A 20,628-nucleotide genomic window follows, 5' to 3' on the forward strand; every position below is an offset into this window, starting at 1 on the left:
GAATTTTGTTTGTTTTCTTATCCTGACCTCCTCCTCATGTCTTTCAATTTGTTTAGACAGGTCGTCCTTGAATTTGGTCATTTCCGGGTTGAGCTTTAGACTATCCAGTTCCTTTTCCACTGTTCGCAATTGGTCTTTAATTTTTTCAAGAGCGATGTCAATGTGTTTTACAAGTATTTTTATTAGTCCCAAAGATGAGTTCAGAATGTATTCACCCCATTCTTGTAGCAGGTCATTGGAGACATCTGTTTGACTTGGCATTAGAAGGATGCGTAATCCCCTGGGGACCCTATCCACTTCCAAATATTGCTGTAAGGAAATCAATTCCCATGATTTGTTTATTTCCTTTTTATTCAGTTTTTCCCAGTGTCTGAGTTTATCCTTTGTATCATTTTTAGTTGTTGTTTGTTCTTTATTGCTTTCTGTTGGTTTACTTGTATCTCGTTTTTCAAACATTGCAGCTATTTGCTCTTTCCTCCTTGCATCTCGTTTATCCATTTCTGCCTCTTTTATTTCTGAACCCCCTCTTTTGGATTTTTTTGGAATCCGTATGGTAGCGCTGTTGGTGACTGGATTCGGATTTCACGTTATCTAGGAAAGTCAATAATATCGGACAATTCGTTTGCTCAGTCCTGATAGACTATTTTATTGCAATGATTAAATCCGTTGTATGGCTTTCCTGAAAACAACGTTTGTACCACAAGCCGGTCTATGCTGTTGCATATGTTCAGTTCTACGTTACTGGAGTTTAATCCCTTTCACATTCAGCCGGCGTACTAGTGATTACTCACTCTTACCTTGGAGTCTCCCCCCGCGGCAGGCAAGCGATCACTCCCTTCCGTCGGCTGGCCGTTTGGGATCACTTCCGTCACCATCCAGGTTGTGTTACCGGCCAGCGCTCAGGGAAACACTTATCATCTCCTCATGGCTCCCTCCTTTCCCAAATCGGCGCTGCAAGTGTGGTCGCGTCGCTCCTGCAGTTGAGCCCAACTGCTCTCTATTCCACAAAGTTTCTCCCCCTCGAGGCAGAAAACATGGAGTCGCACTCAGAAAAACAATTCCAGCACAGCGCAGCGGTTAGAATTCCTTCATGGTTTTATTCATCCATGGGGTCAGAAAAACAAAAACCAACGCGTTTCGACAGCGGGATAATTTGTAATTTATCACATTGAATTGTGGGACGCCCATAATGGTCATGTAGTGACTAAACATATCCCATATTGTAAGTTCTACAATGTTGACAATACAATGTATTTTGTGAGCCCACTGGAGGGCGGGACGTCACCTCGAAAATCTGTAAAATAGTGTAAATACTGTCAAATCATGAAATGAAGATTTGTAAATAGGGGAAAACTACAACTCCCATAATGCTTATTGGGATACACCCAAAAGGGGCGGCACCTACAGCAATAGGAAATGTTACAAAATACTGTGAGTAATACCCACACACTGACCGTGATCAAGACAGCGGACGCTGTCGAAACGCGTTGGTTTTTGTTTTTCTGACCCCATGGATGAATAAAACCATGAAGGAATTCTAACCGCTGCGCTGTGCTGGAATTGTTTTTCTGAGTGCGACTCCATGTTTTCTGCCTCGAGGGGGAGAAACTTTGTGGAATAGAGAGCAGTTGGGCTCAACTGCAGGAGCGACGCGACCACACTTGCAGCGCCGATTTGGGAAAGGAGGGAGCCATGAGGAGATGATAAGTGTTTCCCTGAGCGCTGGCCGGTAACACAACCTGGATGGTGACGGAAGTGATCCCAAACGGCCAGCCGACGGAAGGGAGTGATCGCTTGCCTGCCGCGGGGGGAGACTCCAAGGTAAGAGTGAGTAATCACTAGTACGCCGGCTGAATGTGAAAGGGATTAAACTCCAGTAACGTAGAACTGAACATATGCAACAGCATAGACCGGCTTGTGGTACAAACGTTGTTTTCAGGAAAGCCATACAACGGATTTAATCATTGCAATAAAATAGTCTATCAGGACTGAGCAAACGAATTGTCCGATATTATTGACTTTCCTAGATAACGTGAAATCCGAATCCAGTCACCAACAGCGCTACCATACGGATTCAAAAAAAATCCAAAAGAGGGGGTTCAGAAATAAAAGAGGCAGAAATGGATAAACGAGATGCAAGGAGGAAAGAGCAAATAGCTGCAATGTTTGAAAAACGAGATACAAGTAAACCAACAGAAAGCAATAAAGAACAAACTGTGGAAAAGTAAATTTTGCCATGTTCTGTGTCCCTACGTGTCCTCCATCTTATGTTATGTGTGCATGATTAATATGCATATGTATTCCCCCTGTTCGATTTAAGATGCAATTATAGTTGTGTCCATCTCTAGTATGCCAGTTTCCAGTTCTCGTGAATACTACGAATATTAGGCCTATGTAAAGTTACGTTGCCACGTTTCTCAGTGTGCACGTTATTTCATTGTAAAGTCCCCGTTTCTAGGCCTCAAAAGGGCCCGGAACCAAGATTCAGCTCCTGTCTCCTGAGCCCTCGCTGAGGAGCGATACAGCCCCCACCTGTATTCCTGACCCTTCACTTACTTCCTGCCTCACAGTGCCCGGCTCAGCCTGGCTCTGCCTACGAGTCTGCCAAGAGTATGTTATGATTCTAGTTATCAGTCCAGCCCTCCTTCTCTGCATTCCTAAGCTACTGAATCGCATCAATAGTTTCAGTCACAGTCTAGCCTTTACGTCTCCATGTAAGAGAAATACTGTATTTATGGTCATTTAATATTCTTCATCACGCACTACATGTAGAATAATGCATGCTCCAGTCTTAGAGTCTGTTAGCCTTTACCCCGATACCTTTTTAGTTTATATCAACATGTTCTCTAAACATCAGATACTAGATAGTGGTTAGGTACATGTCGCCCTGACTCTCCAGACTTTCGTCTCTGCTCCTAGCACAGAGTTCATAGCCCCCAGCTTCTCCTAGTAACACGTCATTGTCAGTTTGCGCGCACCATTAGGTTAGAGGTCCCGGCTCCTTAGGTAGCCCCCTCCATGTTTCCGCCCCATTTATGACATATTCTGTTACGTTTACATCACATGTCTATGTATACGCCTCTTGTTACACCTACTTTCACCCTTATCTTTCGCGACTGCTATTGACCACACCCACTGCTCCGCCTACTGTATTCATTGTAATGCAACTGTTTTAGTATATATGCTTGTGTACTGTTATTAAATGTTACGCCGATCCTGATCCTGCCCCCGGCAGCGCTGCCATCCTATTCCTGTGCAGGTTGTCCTGTTCCTGTCCTTATGCTGTATTAAACCTGCAAACTCCTACTACCCCGAATCTTGACTCTTATTTATTGAGCTATCTGTTATTGCTATGTCCAGTAAAACCTAGATCCGGTATTATTTATTTATATACCACATAATGGCGCCCGAATAGGGACTTGCCCTTTCCCCACGCGCCGGTGAAGCCACGCCGGCCCCCTGACCCTCTGCAGCCGTGACGGAACCATACCGTGCACGTGCAGATATTTCTGCTTCAAGTATCCCTCAGGCCCACGGAGGAGACGGAGGTGGCGGTCCAGCATCCAGACGAGGCGGTGGAGGAACGCGGCGAGTCCCGACCAGAGCCCAAGCCGAGAGTCCAAGGTCCGAGGTATCCGGAGGCCCACCCGTAACTGAAGTCCGAAGTTCGTCCGTCCGGCGTCGAAGCAGTCCAGTCCAGTCCGAGGCCTTCCGTTCTTGCTGCCCGGTGAGTACCGTTGCTGGGGTAGTATCTAGACAGGGTCAATCTAATTGTCTCTGTTCCGTGGGGTTTGGTGGTACACAGATCCCAAAACGAAGTGTCCACTCTGGTGGATGCGGGTCCTAACGTGTCTCTTTATGAGACCGGTGAGTTTCGTACTGTTTTAGCAGTACATCTAGTTTCTGTTCTAGTCAGTTCTGTTTCTCGAGAAAATTCATGTATTCTGTTTCCAGTATTCCAGGTAGTATTCTGTTCGAACTGTTATTTTAAATGTTTTTCATGTATTGTAATGTCGTGGTATGAATGTGGAGTATTTATCGTGTTCATTGTGTATTGTAATTGCGTATTGTGTCTAAGTTACAGTTCAGTCATGCCCTTATTTTCTAAACTACGTCAGCTAAAAACCAGAAAAGGTCTGCTAGAAGCAGCAGTTCCTGTCCCGCCTAGGGACAGTCCAGGTCATTTTATGTATCAAAAGCATGGCATAAGTGCCATATTATATCTAGATTTATGGGTAGAGTATACCAAACAGTTAGAGGAAAAGTATAGATGGCCTGTATCAGGCACATGGGATGCCGAGTGCATCATGCGAGTAGAAGAAGCATTATGGAAAAAGAAAGCCAGACAGTCACAGAAAGATGCCATCGAGTTATGGCGCAAAGAATCTCATAAAAGAACCGAAAAAGAAATCAGAAGGTCAGAATTAAGTAGAGAATCTTTAGAACGAGCCCAAGAAAGGGAATTAATCGAGATAGGTGAACGAGTCAAAACCGAACAGTCAGACAGACAGAGGCATGCCCTCATTAAGGGTATGTATCCTCTTCTTGCCGAGGGCTTGCCAAAAGCGACCCCGGAGGCATCCAGTAATTTTCCGCCACCCTTAGTTCCGACTAAGCTACGTCACCAACCGACCGCAGCTGATATTTTCATCTCGTCCTATTTGGACGACACAGTCCCGGAATATGCAAATCCTGTTCCGCCAGTCCCTGTAAATCAGGCAATTCCTGCTCCCCCAGACACCGGGGCACCCTTTGCAGTACCCGCTACGGTACCCCCGGTCCAGCCTACATTACAATTTCCCACTCTGCCAGCACGAAGAGTGTCAGTCGACGATTCCAGTTTAGGGGCCGCAGGAGGAGGTCCTCCTGGTACCCCGCCACCACACCAACGTAGAACGTTGGCCGAGTTACATGAATGTGCGTTACAGCGTACGCCCAAATATAAGTCCGTTGCAGATATCCGACGAGCCCTTACTGAATGCCGCTATGATCCGGTTGCAGGTGATGATAGTACAGTAATATATTCCATCCGTGTAAGACGGGTGACCGGGTATTTAGACACCCTACCAGATATGAAAGGAGATCTAGACAGAATATATCGTTTCATCCGTACAGGGGATGATCCAGAAAGTATTGGTGAAGCCATGTCTCAAAGGAAAGCTGAAATCCAGCTCATGCTATTAAAGTTTCTGATTAATTGTTTAATAAGGGAACAAGATTATCCGACCAAAGATCCGGCCGAAATGAGAATCCTGACAAGGTGGAGTGATAATATAGCCGAGGGTAAGCACAAGACTGTCAGTAGTATAGAGAGTATGTACAAGAAAATTCGTAAAGAAATACTAAAGTTACACGAACAACGTAAAGCAGCACAAGTAAGCGAAAAAGAGAATGACTCTTCTACTGAAGAGGTAGATGACGAGAATCCCACTAGAATAGCATATGTAGGAAAATCTAGATTTCCAGACCGACATTCACGTCTAGACTACAAGAAAACTGTTCATCATTCAGCACCAGAACAAGGTTCTCTAGAACAAGTATTTCAAGCTACCGATCACATTCTGAAATCACGAATCGGTTACAGTGAGTTAAGTACTATGCATGAACAAGAACTAGCCCGATCAGCAGTCCGATGGATTACTGATTCTACCACTTTTCCAGACGAAATAGTGGCACAAATGTTTCTGAAATTGCCCCCAGCCGAGCAGCGACTGGTGGGTATGTATATGATTCAGCACCTCATTACTCTGTATGAGGGTCAACATTCTGATCCAGGTCCGTTACACGATGTCCTGAACGAGTTACTCCAGTGTAGATGGAAAGGTTTAGGTACCGATTTAATTAGTGTCATTCTAGAACAGCGCCACAAATATAGTATGTTTTTGAACCCGCATTTTGTTCATGTCTCACCTCCAGAAAGTAAACCGTTTTATATAGACAGACAGAATCCGTTACGAGAAGTACACCCAGTTAGGACAACAGATGGTGAAATGCAAAGAGTATTTGTTTACACCCCGATTACAAAGATGGAACTCTTAGAGATGAAGAAATTAATTCCCTGTCACGACAAAGATCCAGCAGGGTTCCACCGAGAATTAAAGGACATGCTCCGTATGGGAGAATACACGTATCCAGATGTTATTAAAATGCTAAAGGTCCTGTTGCCCGCAGGGGTATACGAAAAACTCAAGGAAAAAGAATGGGAGGTGGGAGAGAAAAAGATCGATTGGGCAGTTCTAGAAGCTGAAGATAAGATACGAGTACCAGGTACCGGTCTTGGAGAAAAATGTAAAGAATTACCAGAACTGTTAATACAAGTTTTGCCAAGATTATTAGCCACTAAAAAGGAAGACTGGGATGCAATCTCAGCCTGTAAACAGAAACAAGATGAAGACACTAGTGATTTTTATTCTAGATTTGAAAAATGTTTTATTATAAACAGTGGCCTCAAGACAAGTAGCGAGTCATACCCTCATCTCTTTGTTACTAAATTAGTCGAGAATTCAAGTCCACAAGTTAAGAATCGAGTTTTGAAAGTCGAAAGTACATGGCAAGCTAATACCCCGTCCCAGATGTTACAGATGCTTCAGTATCACCAGAATAGAATCAGAGAAGAGCAAGATCATGAAAGAAAACGTATGAAAGACACGAAAATGAAAGTACTAGTTGCACAATCTGTTCCTCAAGACAGTCAGAAGAGGGGTACGAATCAAGCCAGTCATCCTGCAGCTCCCGTTAAAGGGACATGCAATTATTGTAAACAGCCAGGTCATTATATAAACGAGTGTGCAGTTCTGAAACACAATATAGCTACTGGTAAGACTAAAGAAAGACCACGTCCGCCTAGACAAGAACAAGTTTCACAGACTTCTCAGCCACAGAATGCACAACAGACAGTTCCAGCACCGCAGCCTATTGCTGCAACACAGCATGTTACACAGCAGATGTACCAGTATGCACAGTCCGAGTATCCAGAGTATCAGCCATATTCATGAAACAGCCTAGAGAGGGAGGTAGGCTTGCCTCTCATCGAGATTCCTGTAGATCAAGAAGGTCCCTATGTTCATAGTCAGGTACTAGGGAAAGACAGAAAGTTTCTGATTGATACAGGGGCAAGTAGGACCACCATCAGTCACGCCGAAGTTCCAGGGGCTCCGCTCTCAGGCTCTAGAAATGTTTCCCTTGGATTTTCAGGAAAGCCTATTGTAAACGAGATATCTAAGCCAGTTACTCTAGAAGTAGGTCCATTGTCCCGCACTACTGATCTGTTACTTACGAAGTCATGTCCAGAAAATTTGTTAGGCATTAAGACACTGAAAGAATTAGGTGCAGTCATATGTTGTTCCCCAGAGGGAATACGCCTGTTTCTACGTGACTTCAAGGGTCACTATGTATTACGAGATTTTGATCCGAGATTGTCCAATGTTCCGCAGCATCTATGGGCGCAAGGTCCAACTGATGTAGGTTATATGCAAATCACACCCCATCGTGTGACTCTCAAACCAGGTGTAGTGTTACCACGAATCAGACAGTACAGATTGCCACCTGAGGCTGTAGCAGCCTTATCCAAAATTATTGACGAGCTCATGGCTCAAGGAGTAGTTGTAGAAACTGACTCCAATGTATGTAATTCTCCGATCATTCCAGTCATGAAACGTACTGATCCAAATGCACCCCCAGTATATCGATTAGTGATTGACCTACGAGAACTCAATAAATGTATAATTCCCCAGTACCCAGTTGTCCCAGATATCTCTTCCCTATTGACAGCCATTGATTCCGAAGCGTCATTTTTCACAGTCATAGACCTCAAGAACGCATTTTTCAGTGTCCCCATTCATCCAGACAGCCAGTTTCTTTTCGGATTTTGTTTAAATGGAAGGAGCTATATGTTCACACGAGCTCCTCAAGGTTTCACAGAAAGTCCTAGTATTTACAGTCAAGCACTTAAGAGACAACTAGACAATATTCACATGCCAACAGACACTGCCCTGCTCCAGTATGTCGATGATCTACTGATCACAGCCCGTTCTGAACGTGCTTGCGAGCGAGCATCACTTACAGTCTTGTATTTTCTCGCCGAGATGGGGCACAAGGTGTCCCCTTCGAAGCTTCAATTCTGTGTCCAGCAAGTGATCTACTTAGGCCACTTACTGTCCAAGTGGGGTAGGCAGTTGACACCAGACCGTATCCAGTTAATAGCGAGTCTTCCTCAGCCCAAGACACAGAAGGAGGTACGTGCTTTTATCGGCCTTACTTCTTATTGCAGACAATGGATTCCTCAGTATGCATTTCTAGCTAAACCACTGATACAGTTAACGACACAGGAGGCAGCCGTATCGACTGTCCTCCCTTGGACATCTGAACATACACTTAGTTTCAATGAGTTAAAGAAAGCTTTATGCCAAGCTCCAGTTCTAGCTACACCGAACTACAGTAAGCCTTTTACACTTTTCGTCACAGAACGTGAAGGTACAGCATTATCTGTTCTCACACAAGATCAAGCAGGACAATACAAGCCCTGTGCTTATTTTTCGAGCACATTAGATCCTGTAGCCCAGGCGCTGCCTGCGTGCCTCAAGTCAGTTGCAGCCACAGCACTAGCTATCAGACAAAGTGATTCCATAGTGTTAGGACACTCCTTGACAGTACAAGTTCCACACTCCGTGGAAGTTCTTTTAAACCGAACACAAACTCAGCACTTGACAATTGCACGTTTAACAGGTTATGAACTGACACTGTTCCAGCCACACATAGAAATCAGACGCTGCAACGTTCTAAATCCTGCTACACTGTTACCATCAGTTAATTCAAATCCTGCCACACACGACTGTGTGGAAGTAGTTAACATTATGACTAAGCCAAGACAAGATCTGACAGATATTCCATTACCAGATCCCGACCTGACACTTTATGTGGATGGTTCATGTATGAGAACAAGTACAGGAGAACTAGTAGCCGCGTATGCAGTGACTACTGACACTGACGTTATAGAAACACACCGTATTGACACCCTGTCTGCTCAAGCAGCAGAGCTAGTTGCTCTGACCCAAGCCTGCATACACGCTAAGAACCTGAAAGTTAATGTTTACACAGATTCACGCTACGCATTTGGAGTTGTACACGACTTTGGAGTGCTCTGGCAGGAGAGAGGTTTCATGACTTCTCATGGAACCAAGATTCAGCATGGTCTCCTTATTCAAGCTCTGTTAGATGCCATACATTTACCGACATCTATTGCTATCATGAAGTGCAAAGCACATACTAAAGTTACTGACATTATTTCCCAAGGTAATGATCTAGCAGATCGCACAGCCAAGCTTACAGCACAGACTCCAGACATATCAGTTAATCTGACACAGACACCTACTCCAGATTCGACTACCTGTATGACAGTTAAGGACCCTACTCAAGATGTCATAGATATCCAGTTACATGCTACTCCCGATGAAATTAAGAAATGGTCCGAACAAGGAGGGGTCCAGACAGATCAGGGATGGGTAACGAAGGGAAAAGCCACATGGTTTCTCCCCGACTCTATGGTTCAAGTCATTATCAATACCGCACATAGTCCAGCACATTTAGGAGAAAAAGCTATGTTAGACAGTATCCAGAACATTTGGTTCAACAAGCATTTACGAGCTGCAGCCAAACAGAAAGTCCGTACCTGTATGATATGTTGTCAGTTTAATCCAGGTAAAAGTGTCCCGGTGGAACAAGGTGGATTCCAGCCCCCTGACCACCCTTTTGAAGTCCTCCAGATGGATTATATTCAGATGGAGCGATGTCGAGGTTTCAAGTATGTCCTTGTAGTTGTATGCGCTTTGTCCAGATGGACAGAGGCATATCCAGTCCCAGATTACACAGCCGCGACCACTGCCAAGCAGTTGGTTCGTGAGTTCTTCCCCCGTTATGGACTCCCTAGAGTCGTATATTCTGATAACGGCCAGCCATTCTCATCCGAGTTGATGAAACATGTTTCCCTTTTGTTAGGGTACCAGTGGAAGTTCCATTGTGTACGCCATCCTGAAGCAGCTGGTCTAGTAGAGAGACATAATCAGACCCTGAAAATCCGTATTGCCAAGATTTGTAAAGAGAAAGGTGTAGACTGGCTAGTAGCTCTGCCAGTCGCTTTGTTTTACATGCGCATGGTCGCACATTCCAGATCAGGTCTGTCCCCATATGAGGTCGTATTCGGCCGCCCCCCTAATATGTGGGGTACACCTAGACCCCGAAGTATTACCGATGTTTCAAGTAATATGCTGACAGATTACCTAGCTTCCTTGATGTCTGCCCTACACTCTTGTCGTTCACAGGTTGCCGCCGCATTTCCAGACAATACCGAGGTGGCACCGCATGAAATCGTTCCCGGATGCATGGTTCTTGTCAGGAACTTTGATCATTCAAGTCCGCTGGAGCCTCGCTGGAAGGAACCCCGACAGGTCCTCCTGGCCACCCGTACTGCCGTCAAGCTGGAAGGCAGGAAGGGCTGGGTCCATTTGTCACATGTGAAAAGATTTTACGGACTGAAGCCTGTTTTAAAGAACATTTCCGAGGATTTAAAGGACTGCCAAAGTACTATTCTTAAGGACTGTCCCGCAAAAGACAATGATATTGAACCCCCCCTGTTAGAGAAAACTCCGCAACAGGAGTATAAGCACAAATTAAGGTCTAGTAAAATAAGTCAGCCAGTTTGATTGTCTAAGTCCTCCCCTAGGTGAAACGGTTAGACCGGTTTCTGACATGTATAAAATAGACCCCCATAGTGAGAGAGTTAGTCAAAACTCAATCCGATGTATCGTTTTTCTAAGTTTCATATTGTTTTTCAGCCTTATGACTACCTGCACCAGTTATGCATTTTATTTGTATTTTCCAGTTCCTCATGTAAATAAGTCTTCTAATGTTACAGTAGAACACACGTTTAGTGATCTGCCTCCTCATGAACTCTCATATCGTCTTGCTATGCGTAATAATTCCTTTATCCGTATGTTACATTATTCACACCAGACCAGCAATGCCACTAATTGTTGGGTGTGTGGTCGACTCCCCCCTTTCCAGACACCGAAGGGAGTTCTGCCACTCTTTCCTTATCCATTTTCACATAATGGTTCGTGTGGAGCATGGTCCACGTTAACGTCATCCTCAACAGATATGTCTTTTCTTAACAGTACATGTTTTCCAGGCAAGCAAGGTCTTCCCCACAGAACAGGGTTAGATCTAGAAAATGAAGTTTATAATTTAGGTAATTATTCTTCGAATTTTATGGTCCTGAATGTTCAGTCTAATACTACTCCAGACCTACCTACTATTTCAGTACTACCAGTCAAAGGTGAATTATGTGTCCGAAATAATGGTTCCGTACATGTAGGACATAGTGATTGTACTACTATTGTCAAGTATAGTGACAGTAGGAAATCTATTTTTAAAGCTTCACGTCATTCTTATTTTGTTTGTGGTCAGACCGCATATGTTCGTCTGCCCCTCGATTGGGAGGGAACCTGTTTCATTGCCTTCCTACTGCCACCAGTTTTTCTAGCCCCACCTGACTACCATAGGAATTCCCACCTAGTACATACTAGACACAAGAGAAACCTCCCGATTGTCGATTATACTGAAACTGCTCTAGAACAATACATAGATATCAATAAAGGTGTCTTTCCTTATTTAGGTACTGTCGTGAATAGTAAACTGATACGTAGATTAACGAGAACCCTTGAAGCAGTAGTGATTGAGACTACTTCTGCTCTAGGTAATTTAACCGAAGAACAATCCTTTATGAGAATTGTCGTGCTCCAGAATCGTCTCGTCCTTGACGTCATACTGGCCGATAGGGGCGGGGCATGTAGAGTCATCGGATCTAGTTGCTGCATTTTCATTCCTAATAACGCACCGTCTGTTTATTCAGCTATAACCAGACTCCATAAAATTGCCCATATGTTACACCAAGATCCAGGCACCTGGACATGGTCCGGTTGGTTCTGGAATATAATTTCCGCCTGGGGATGGAAAGTATTGTCCTTTCTAGGTATTGCAGTAGCGATCATATTCAGTTGCTGCCTCTGTATACAATGTGGCCCTGCGATTTGTGGCATTTGTGCTACCTCTTGTATTCCTAGTCCTAAGTCCCGTTCTAAATCCAGTTCCAAGAAAATTCGAGACGAGCAAATGATACTGTATGAAATGATAGATGGTATCATGAATATTGATGTTTCCTGATGGAAACGTAGTGACAAGGAGGGAATGTGGAAAAGTAAATTTTGCCATGTTCTGTGTCCCTACGTGTCCTCCATCTTATGTTATGTGTGCATGATTAATATGCATATGTATTCCCCCTGTTCGATTTAAGATGCAATTATAGTTGTGTCCATCTCTAGTATGCCAGTTTCCAGTTCTCGTGAATACTACGAATATTAGGCCTATGTAAAGTTACGTTGCCACGTTTCTCAGTGTGCACGTTATTTCATTGTAAAGTCCCCGTTTCTAGGCCTCAAAAGGGCCCGGAACCAAGATTCAGCTCCTGTCTCCTGAGCCCTCGCTGAGGAGCGATACAGCCCCCACCTGTATTCCTGACCCTTCACTTACTTCCTGCCTCACAGTGCCCGGCTCAGCCTGGCTCTGCCTACGAGTCTGCCAAGAGTATGTTATGATTCTAGTTATCAGTCCAGCCCTCCTTCTCTGCATTCCTAAGCTACTGAATCGCATCAATAGTTTCAGTCACAGTCTAGCCTTTACGTCTCCATGTAAGAGAAATACTGTATTTATGGTCATTTAATATTCTTCATCACGCACTACATGTAGAATAATGCATGCTCCAGTCTTAGAGTCTGTTAGCCTTTACCCCGATACCTTTTTAGTTTATATCAACATGTTCTCTAAACATCAGATACTAGATAGTGGTTAGGTACATGTCGCCCTGACTCTCCAGACTTTCATCTCTGCTCCTAGCACAGAGTTCATAGCCCCCAGCTTCTCCTAGTAACACGTCATTGTCAGTTTGCGCGCACCATTAGGTTAGAGGTCCCGGCTCCTTAGGTAGCCCCCTCCATGTTTCCGCCCCATTTATGACATATTCTGTTACGTTTACATCACATGTCTATGTATACGCCTCTTGTTACACCTACTTTCACCCTTATCTTTCGCGACTGCTATTGACCACACCCACTGCTCCGCCTACTGTATTCATTGTAATGCAACTGTTTTAGTATATATGCTTGTGTACTGTTATTAAATGTTACGCCGATCCTGATCCTGCCCCCGGCAGCGCTGCCATCCTATTCCTGTGCAGGTTGTCCTGTTCCTGTCCTTATGCTGTATTAAACCTGCAAACTCCTACTACCTCGAATCTTGACTCTTATTTATTGAGCTATCTGTTATTGCTATGTCCAGTAAAACCTAGATCCGGTATTATTTATTTATATACCACTAAAAATGATACAAAGGATAAACTCAGACACTGGGAAAAACTGAATAAAAAGGAAATAAACAAATCATGGGAATTGATTTCCTTACAGCAATATTTGGAAGTGGATAGGGTCCCCAGGGGATTACGCATCCTTCTAATGCCAAGTCAAACAGATGTCTCCAATGACCTGCTACAAGAATGGGGTGAATACATTCTGAACTCATCTTTGGGACTAATAAAAATACTTGTAAAACACATTGACATCGCTCTTGAAAAAATTAAAGACCAATTGCGAACAGTGGAAAAGGAACTGGATAGTCTAAAGCTCAACCCGGAAATGACCAAATTCAAGGACGACCTGTCTAAACAAATTGAAAGACATGAGGAGGAGGTCAGGATAAGAAAACAAACAAAATTCGAAAGAGACGCAAACGATTATGCGCAAGGACGCATCTTCACGTTTGCACGTAAATACGATCCTTTTAAACCGCCAAAAACCAAAGTTGCAAGTTCCTCATCAAGTGTAACATCCTTAACATCATTAGACTTTAGTGAGGACGAGTCAAACCTTGATCCACAACAGAGGGTTTTTTTAGGAGATATGCGCCTGGTTCTAACACAAAGGCAGTGGGAACACAACCATGGGGCGCAGAGAAATCAACGTGGCAGAGCAAGAGGCAGAGGAAGAACATGGCAACCCAGACCACAGTTCGCAAACCAGCAACAAGAAGAAGTCGCAGGAGGAAGTACATCCGAAAAATTAGGCACAGAAACTCGACAAATGAGACAGAGGAAGGTGAAATAAATGAGGACTTGCAAATAGTCAATCTTTCGGGAAGACCCATCACAGCAGCTGAAACATCGTTACTTAAAAAGGGAATCAATTACTGCCCAACCCAACGGATGGACATGGCACAAACCCGGATTGACCTATACCTATACATACGGAAAATTAAACTGGCGAAATTCTTTGAGGAACGTAAAAACAAACCTAAGATCCCGAGGATACAAATTAAACCTACTTCAACTCTACAAGTAAGACAAGCGGAGGCTTATATGACATTGTTAAACCTCAATACAGAGGAAGGTCAGGAAATCAGCCTAGACAATGCCATAACTCAACTAGGAGCCGGAACAAGCAATTTAAAACCCAAATCAAAATTTTACCCCCAGTTAGCGCCTGGCAATAAGATAGATATCTTTCAAGAGGCCGTCATTCACGATCTGTACAAACTAACCAAAGTGTTTGGAAAAGATAACCTATCCAAAGAAGAGAGAGAGGCCCTGACGTCCCTAAAGAACGACCAGTCCTTTGAAATAAAAGCAGCAGACAAAGGGGGAAATATAGTCCTATGGAATAAAGACTTATATGTGGAAGAAGCCATGGAACAACTGAATAATTCTACATATTATGAAAGTCTTCACTCAAACCCTCAAGACCAAATAAAAAGGGATTTGGACAAAAATTTAATTCAATGGGAGAATGACGGCCTACTAGATGCTGATGAAAGAAAATACTTAACAGTGGACTTTCCAAAAACGTCAACTCTGTATTTTCTGCCGAAGATACATAAGAACGCCACTAAACCGCCAGGGAGACCTATTGTGTCAGCCAATGGATCGTTGTTGGAACCATGGTCGAACTTTATTGACTTCTACTTGAGTCCACAAGTCAAAACGTTGCGTTCATATATCGAAGACACAACTGACTTTCTTGGAGTGTTGGAACAATTAACCTGGCAACCTCATTACATCATGATCACTATGGATGTGATTGCCCTATATACTAATATAGATAACAACTTAGGACTACAGGCATGTGACCACTTTCTCAAAGAACGGAATATTCACTATCACAGGCACAATGAAATGCTCCTGACAATGATAAAAAGTGTGCTAACCAACAACATTTTCATGTTTGGGGACAAACTGTACCGACAGAGGAACGGAGCCGCGATGGGCTTCTCCTTTAGCCCGAACTACGCTTGCACTGCCATGGGGTGGTGGGAGGAGAAAACAGCCTGGCATGAAAAACATACAAGATTTACCAAGCATATCATCACCTGGAAAAGGTTTATCGATGACTTGTTCATCGTATGGGGCGGAGGGGAAGAAAGTTTCATGGAATACTTTACCATTCTTAACAACAGTACCACCTGCATAAAATTCACCCATACCATAAGCCACAACCGAGCTGTTTTCCTGGATACAGAAGTGTATATCAGTAACAACCAGATACAAACCACACTCCATCGAAAAGATACAGCAACCAACGCCACACTGGAAGCAACCAGCTTCCACCAGCAATCACTAATCTCAAGCATCCCTTACGGGGAATTTCTCAGATTGAGAAGAATTTGCAGCGAGAATAAAGAATGGCGAGATCAAAGCTCCAAATGCAGACAACGTTTTCAAAAAAGAAAGTACAACAAGAAAACGGTACAAAAATGTTGGGAAAGGGCCAACCAAACTAAACGAATAGAGTGTTTGAAAAAGAAACAAAAACAGGCCAACACTGAAGAGGAGCCTATCAGACTAATCCTGGATTATAGTTTGGAAGCCAAACAAATAAACCGTATATTGAGAAAGAACTGGAAAATTCTTCAATTAGACCAAACAATCGGCCACAAAATGGGCAACCACCCAGTAATCACATACAGGAGAGCCAAAAACCTACGGGACCAGTTGGTCCACAGTCATTTCCAACCTACCAAGAAAAAGAAAAACTGGCTACAAACGCGGGGCTTCGTCAAGTGCTATAATTGCAAGGTATGCGAGATCGCAAAACCAACCACAGAATTAACAATGCCAAACAAAAAAATTTGGAAAATTCAAGAATGCATAACCTGCAATAGCAAATACGCAATATATATGATTGAGTGCCCTTGCAACCTAAGGTATATTGGCAGCACCATCTGTGAATTAAAGAAAAGAATTCTAGAACATGTACGAGCAACAGTTCACAGGGACCGAAGCAACGCAGTTGCTAGACATATGGAGGCACAACATAATGGAGACTGGAAACAATTGCGCTTCTGGGGTCTGGAAACGATGCCTATCTCGGACAGAGGTGGTCATATGGAAAAACTTTTAAGACGCAAAGAATCCAGACACATTCTTTCTTTCAGGACGATGGCGCCATTGGGCCTCAATCAATCGGAAGAACTTTATATTCACTTATAAATGGACTAGAAAGTACTTAATTGCTATGCTACAAATACTCTGCCTCCTCTCGCTTATCCAGTTAAATTTTAAAATTTGTTTTAGTTTATTTTCCTTGCACACTACCCTCCCTCACCTTTTGGCATAGAAACTCACACAAAGCAATGCAAGTAAATTGTAACTCATCACATTGAATTGTGGAACGCCCATAATGGTCATGTAGTGACTAAATATATCCCATATTGCCAATTTTATAATGCTGACCATACAATGTATTTTGTGAGCCCACTGGAGGGCGGGACGTCATCTCAAAAATCTGTTGGGATAATTTGTAATTTATCACATTGAATTGTGGGACGCCCATAATGGTCATGTAGTGACTAAACATATCCCATATTGTAAGTTCTACAATGTTGACAATACAATGTATTTTGTGAGCCCACTGGAGGGCGGGACGTCACCTCGAAAATCTGTAAAATAGTGTAAATACTGTCAAATCATGAAATGAAGATTTGTAAATAGGGGAAAACTACAACTCCCATAATGCTTATTGGGATACACCCAAAAGGGGCGGCACCTACAGCAATAGGAAATGTTACAAAATACTGTGAGTAATACCCACACACTGACCGTGATCAAGACAGCGGACGCTGTCGAAACGCGTTGGTTTTTGTTTTTCTGACCCCATGGATGAATAAAACCATGAAGGAATTCTAACCGCTGCGCTGTGCTGGAATTGTTTTTCTGAGTGCGACTCCATGTTTTCTGCCTCGAGGGGGAGAAACTTTGTGGAATAGAGAGCAGTTGGGCTCAACTGCAGGAGCGACGCGACCACACTTGCAGCGCCGATTTGGGAAAGGAGGGAGCCATGAGGAGATGATATATATATATATATATATATATATATATATGTAATCAAATGCTTCAAAATCTCTGCAATTCCAAGCGCGCTGGCGAACAGAGACACGGACCCAATGATGTGAGGCTAGATGTTTACTTTATGTAGTACCCTTGCTCACAAGTCCAGTGAGAAACTTTATTCACCATTTTTAAATGCAAAACTGTGTTGTAGTGCCACCACCACGTGATAAACATAGACAAAACACTGGCAATCTTATTTGAAAGCACTGGCAAGTCTGTTTTCCAAACGTTTGAACCATCTCAAAATTCAACAATTTAAAGGGCACTATTATGAATACTTGAGCCACATGAATATAGCGATAATGGACAAATGCAATCTGTGTGGCATCCCAACATTCGGATTGTATATGTTGGGATGCCACATAGATTGCGTTTGTCTATTTCATGATGGTCATATTATGTTATTGTTGTATTTTTACACTTGCACAGAATATTAATTACTGGATCAGGTTCGCGAACTCAGGGTATGTGATTCACGTATAAGCGTATCAGATGACCGATCATTGATTATGACAACGATGTTCTGATGTATCTCAAATTGAAAATAATCTGAATTTATATAATCATGTCAGTCACAATATTTATGTAATTATGTATCATTATATTACCCTTTTAGAACTACACTGTGATTGTTACTGTTTTTCAATTCTAACTTTATTTACAAAATCACTAGAGTGTTTCTTCAGTTTCGCGTTTGATCCGGAACGTATGTCTTCCGTTTCCATGAATGAAATGAGGAACGCCCTTTTAAAATGTTTAGGCGGCAGCCTGACCGTTGAACCTGACGAAAGCCAACAGGCTGAAAGGCGTCGTTCTTTGTGCACAATAAACCCCCTCTGTTGCAGTTCCTGGTGTGCCGCCCCTTTTCTCTCGGGAAAGGATTGTTTGTGTATATATATATATATATATATATATATATATATATATATATATATATATATATATATATATATATATATATATATATATATATATATATATAACATCCAGACCTTTGCCAGTACGATAGAAGAAAAGGCGCTGACTCCGTGGGCTTCACGAAAGGGAAATTTATTACCCTGTGCAAATGGCTTGACGCGTTTCGGCGGACAAACCGCCTTGGTCACCATATATATGTGTATATATATTTATACATATATATATATGTGTGTGTATATATCTATATATATATATGTGTGTGTATATATATATATATATATATATATATATATATATATCGAGAAATATATATATTTCTCTTCAAATTCAGCTGGCATTGAAAGAAAAAGCGGGCACTACAGGATGTCTGTACAAATAAAAATGTATTTGTTTCATGGAACTCAGCCGCTACAAAGCATTTTGGCTATAAGCAGCCTTTGTCAAGGTGAACAAACCCCATTTCCCATAAACAATAAATACACAAGACAATGGGCACTGAGAAATACTAAACATCAACATGCGTTACTTCCAGTTCACTAGCTTCAGTGTACTAGCTTCAGTGTATTCAAAGTCTGTGTTCCACTGCATTTATTTATATAATTTAGAAATCATCCAAACGTAATACCAGTGTACAAATTCATATTCCTAAATTGAGTACCATAATTTACATTGCATTACAAACAAAGGGGTGAATCATAGACATAAAAGACATTATTACAAAAAAAACAAAAATACCAAATACAAATAAACATATTTAAAATTAAAAATGATAATTTAAATTTTTTTTTAAACTGGGCTTCCACAAAAAGCCGGCTTAATGGTTACGGCCCAAGGCAGCTAATTTTCATAAATCTCTAGCATTCATTTATTTTCTGTGACAGTGAAGTCGAGCAACATTTGCATATGTACAAGATATTGATATTCTATAATGCATTTAGAGACTCCAATTCTTCTTGCATTCGAGGATTCAGCAGTTATTATGAGCAGGGTTCATAATTCCGGGTATGTGCCCTTGTCTCACCTTTGCTGATCCAAATGAAATATCTGTCTATCAAGTTTAGCATGTGCCAAAGACACATTAATGCTCCAAGATGTTACATTAATTTCAGAAACAACAAAGTGGACTTTGCTCCGCTTAAGGCCCTTGTTAGCCTAATCCCGGGATTTCTATCCACAGGCAACCCAACAGGACTATCCAAAGTACCATGAAAAGCTGCACCAGTAGGTATAGCATCAATATGTGATATTGCTTTTTGGTATTTCTTCATTAAACACCATCAAAACGGTGGGGCAATGAGAGAAAGGTAGTAAGTCCGAATGAGGTCGCACACTGCTCGTCCCATCAGCGTGTGACCCCGGAGCATGATGGTCGATGTGGTCGGTATCAGCGGGTGCGCTTCTACCCGAGTTTAAAGTCTTGAGGGTGTTCACTGGTGTGCTTGCCATCCCTGGACACGTGTTTCGCATTCATTAACGCTCATCAGCAGGGATTAGGCATGTGCACGGGGTTGCTGCGTGGGCTGCCGAAAATATTCTTAGGTCCAGATACCTCTTAAGGCGCGCAGGTGCGTTGTCTCGAGGTCGTCACCTCCACTGGCTCAAGGGAGCCTGTATGAATTGTAAGTCCGAATGAGGTCGCACACTGCTCGTCCCATCAGCGTGTGACCCCGGAGCATGATGGTTGATGTGGTTGGTATCAGCGGGTGCGCTTCTACCCGAGTTTAAAGTCTTGAGGGTGTTCACTGGTGTGCTTGCCATCACTGGACACGTGTTTCGCGTTCATTAACGCTCATCAGCAGGGATTAGGCATGTGCACGGGGTTGCTGCGTGGGCTGCCGAAAATTTTCTTAGGTCCAGATACCTCTTAAGGCAGGTGCGTTGTCTCGAGGTCGTCACCTCCACTGGCTCAAGGGAGCCATGTAAGCTGACGAGCTTGTTGGAGTTGCACCTGCGCGCCAGAGGGGCAACGAGGCCCGTGACGGATGTTTGGCGACCTGTCCTGCAACCCCGAATACTATCTCTACTGATGAGGGAATCAATCCCGAAACACGAGCTAGGCTCGTGTCTAGAGATGATCATAATACAAGTATTTACTTGCACCGATTGAGGTGAAATACTTTAAAAATTGAACTTTGAACTGTTCTTATAAATACTTGAACTGCACAGACCATGATGCAGTGGGGCAATAAGGCGGAAGAGGTCAGCGGTGTGCTCCCAACTCCGGA

Source organism: Lissotriton helveticus, chromosome 8 (assembly GCF_964261635.1).
Source record: "Lissotriton helveticus chromosome 8, aLisHel1.1, whole genome shotgun sequence".
NCBI classification, from domain to species: Eukaryota; Metazoa; Chordata; class Amphibia; order Caudata; family Salamandridae; genus Lissotriton; species Lissotriton helveticus.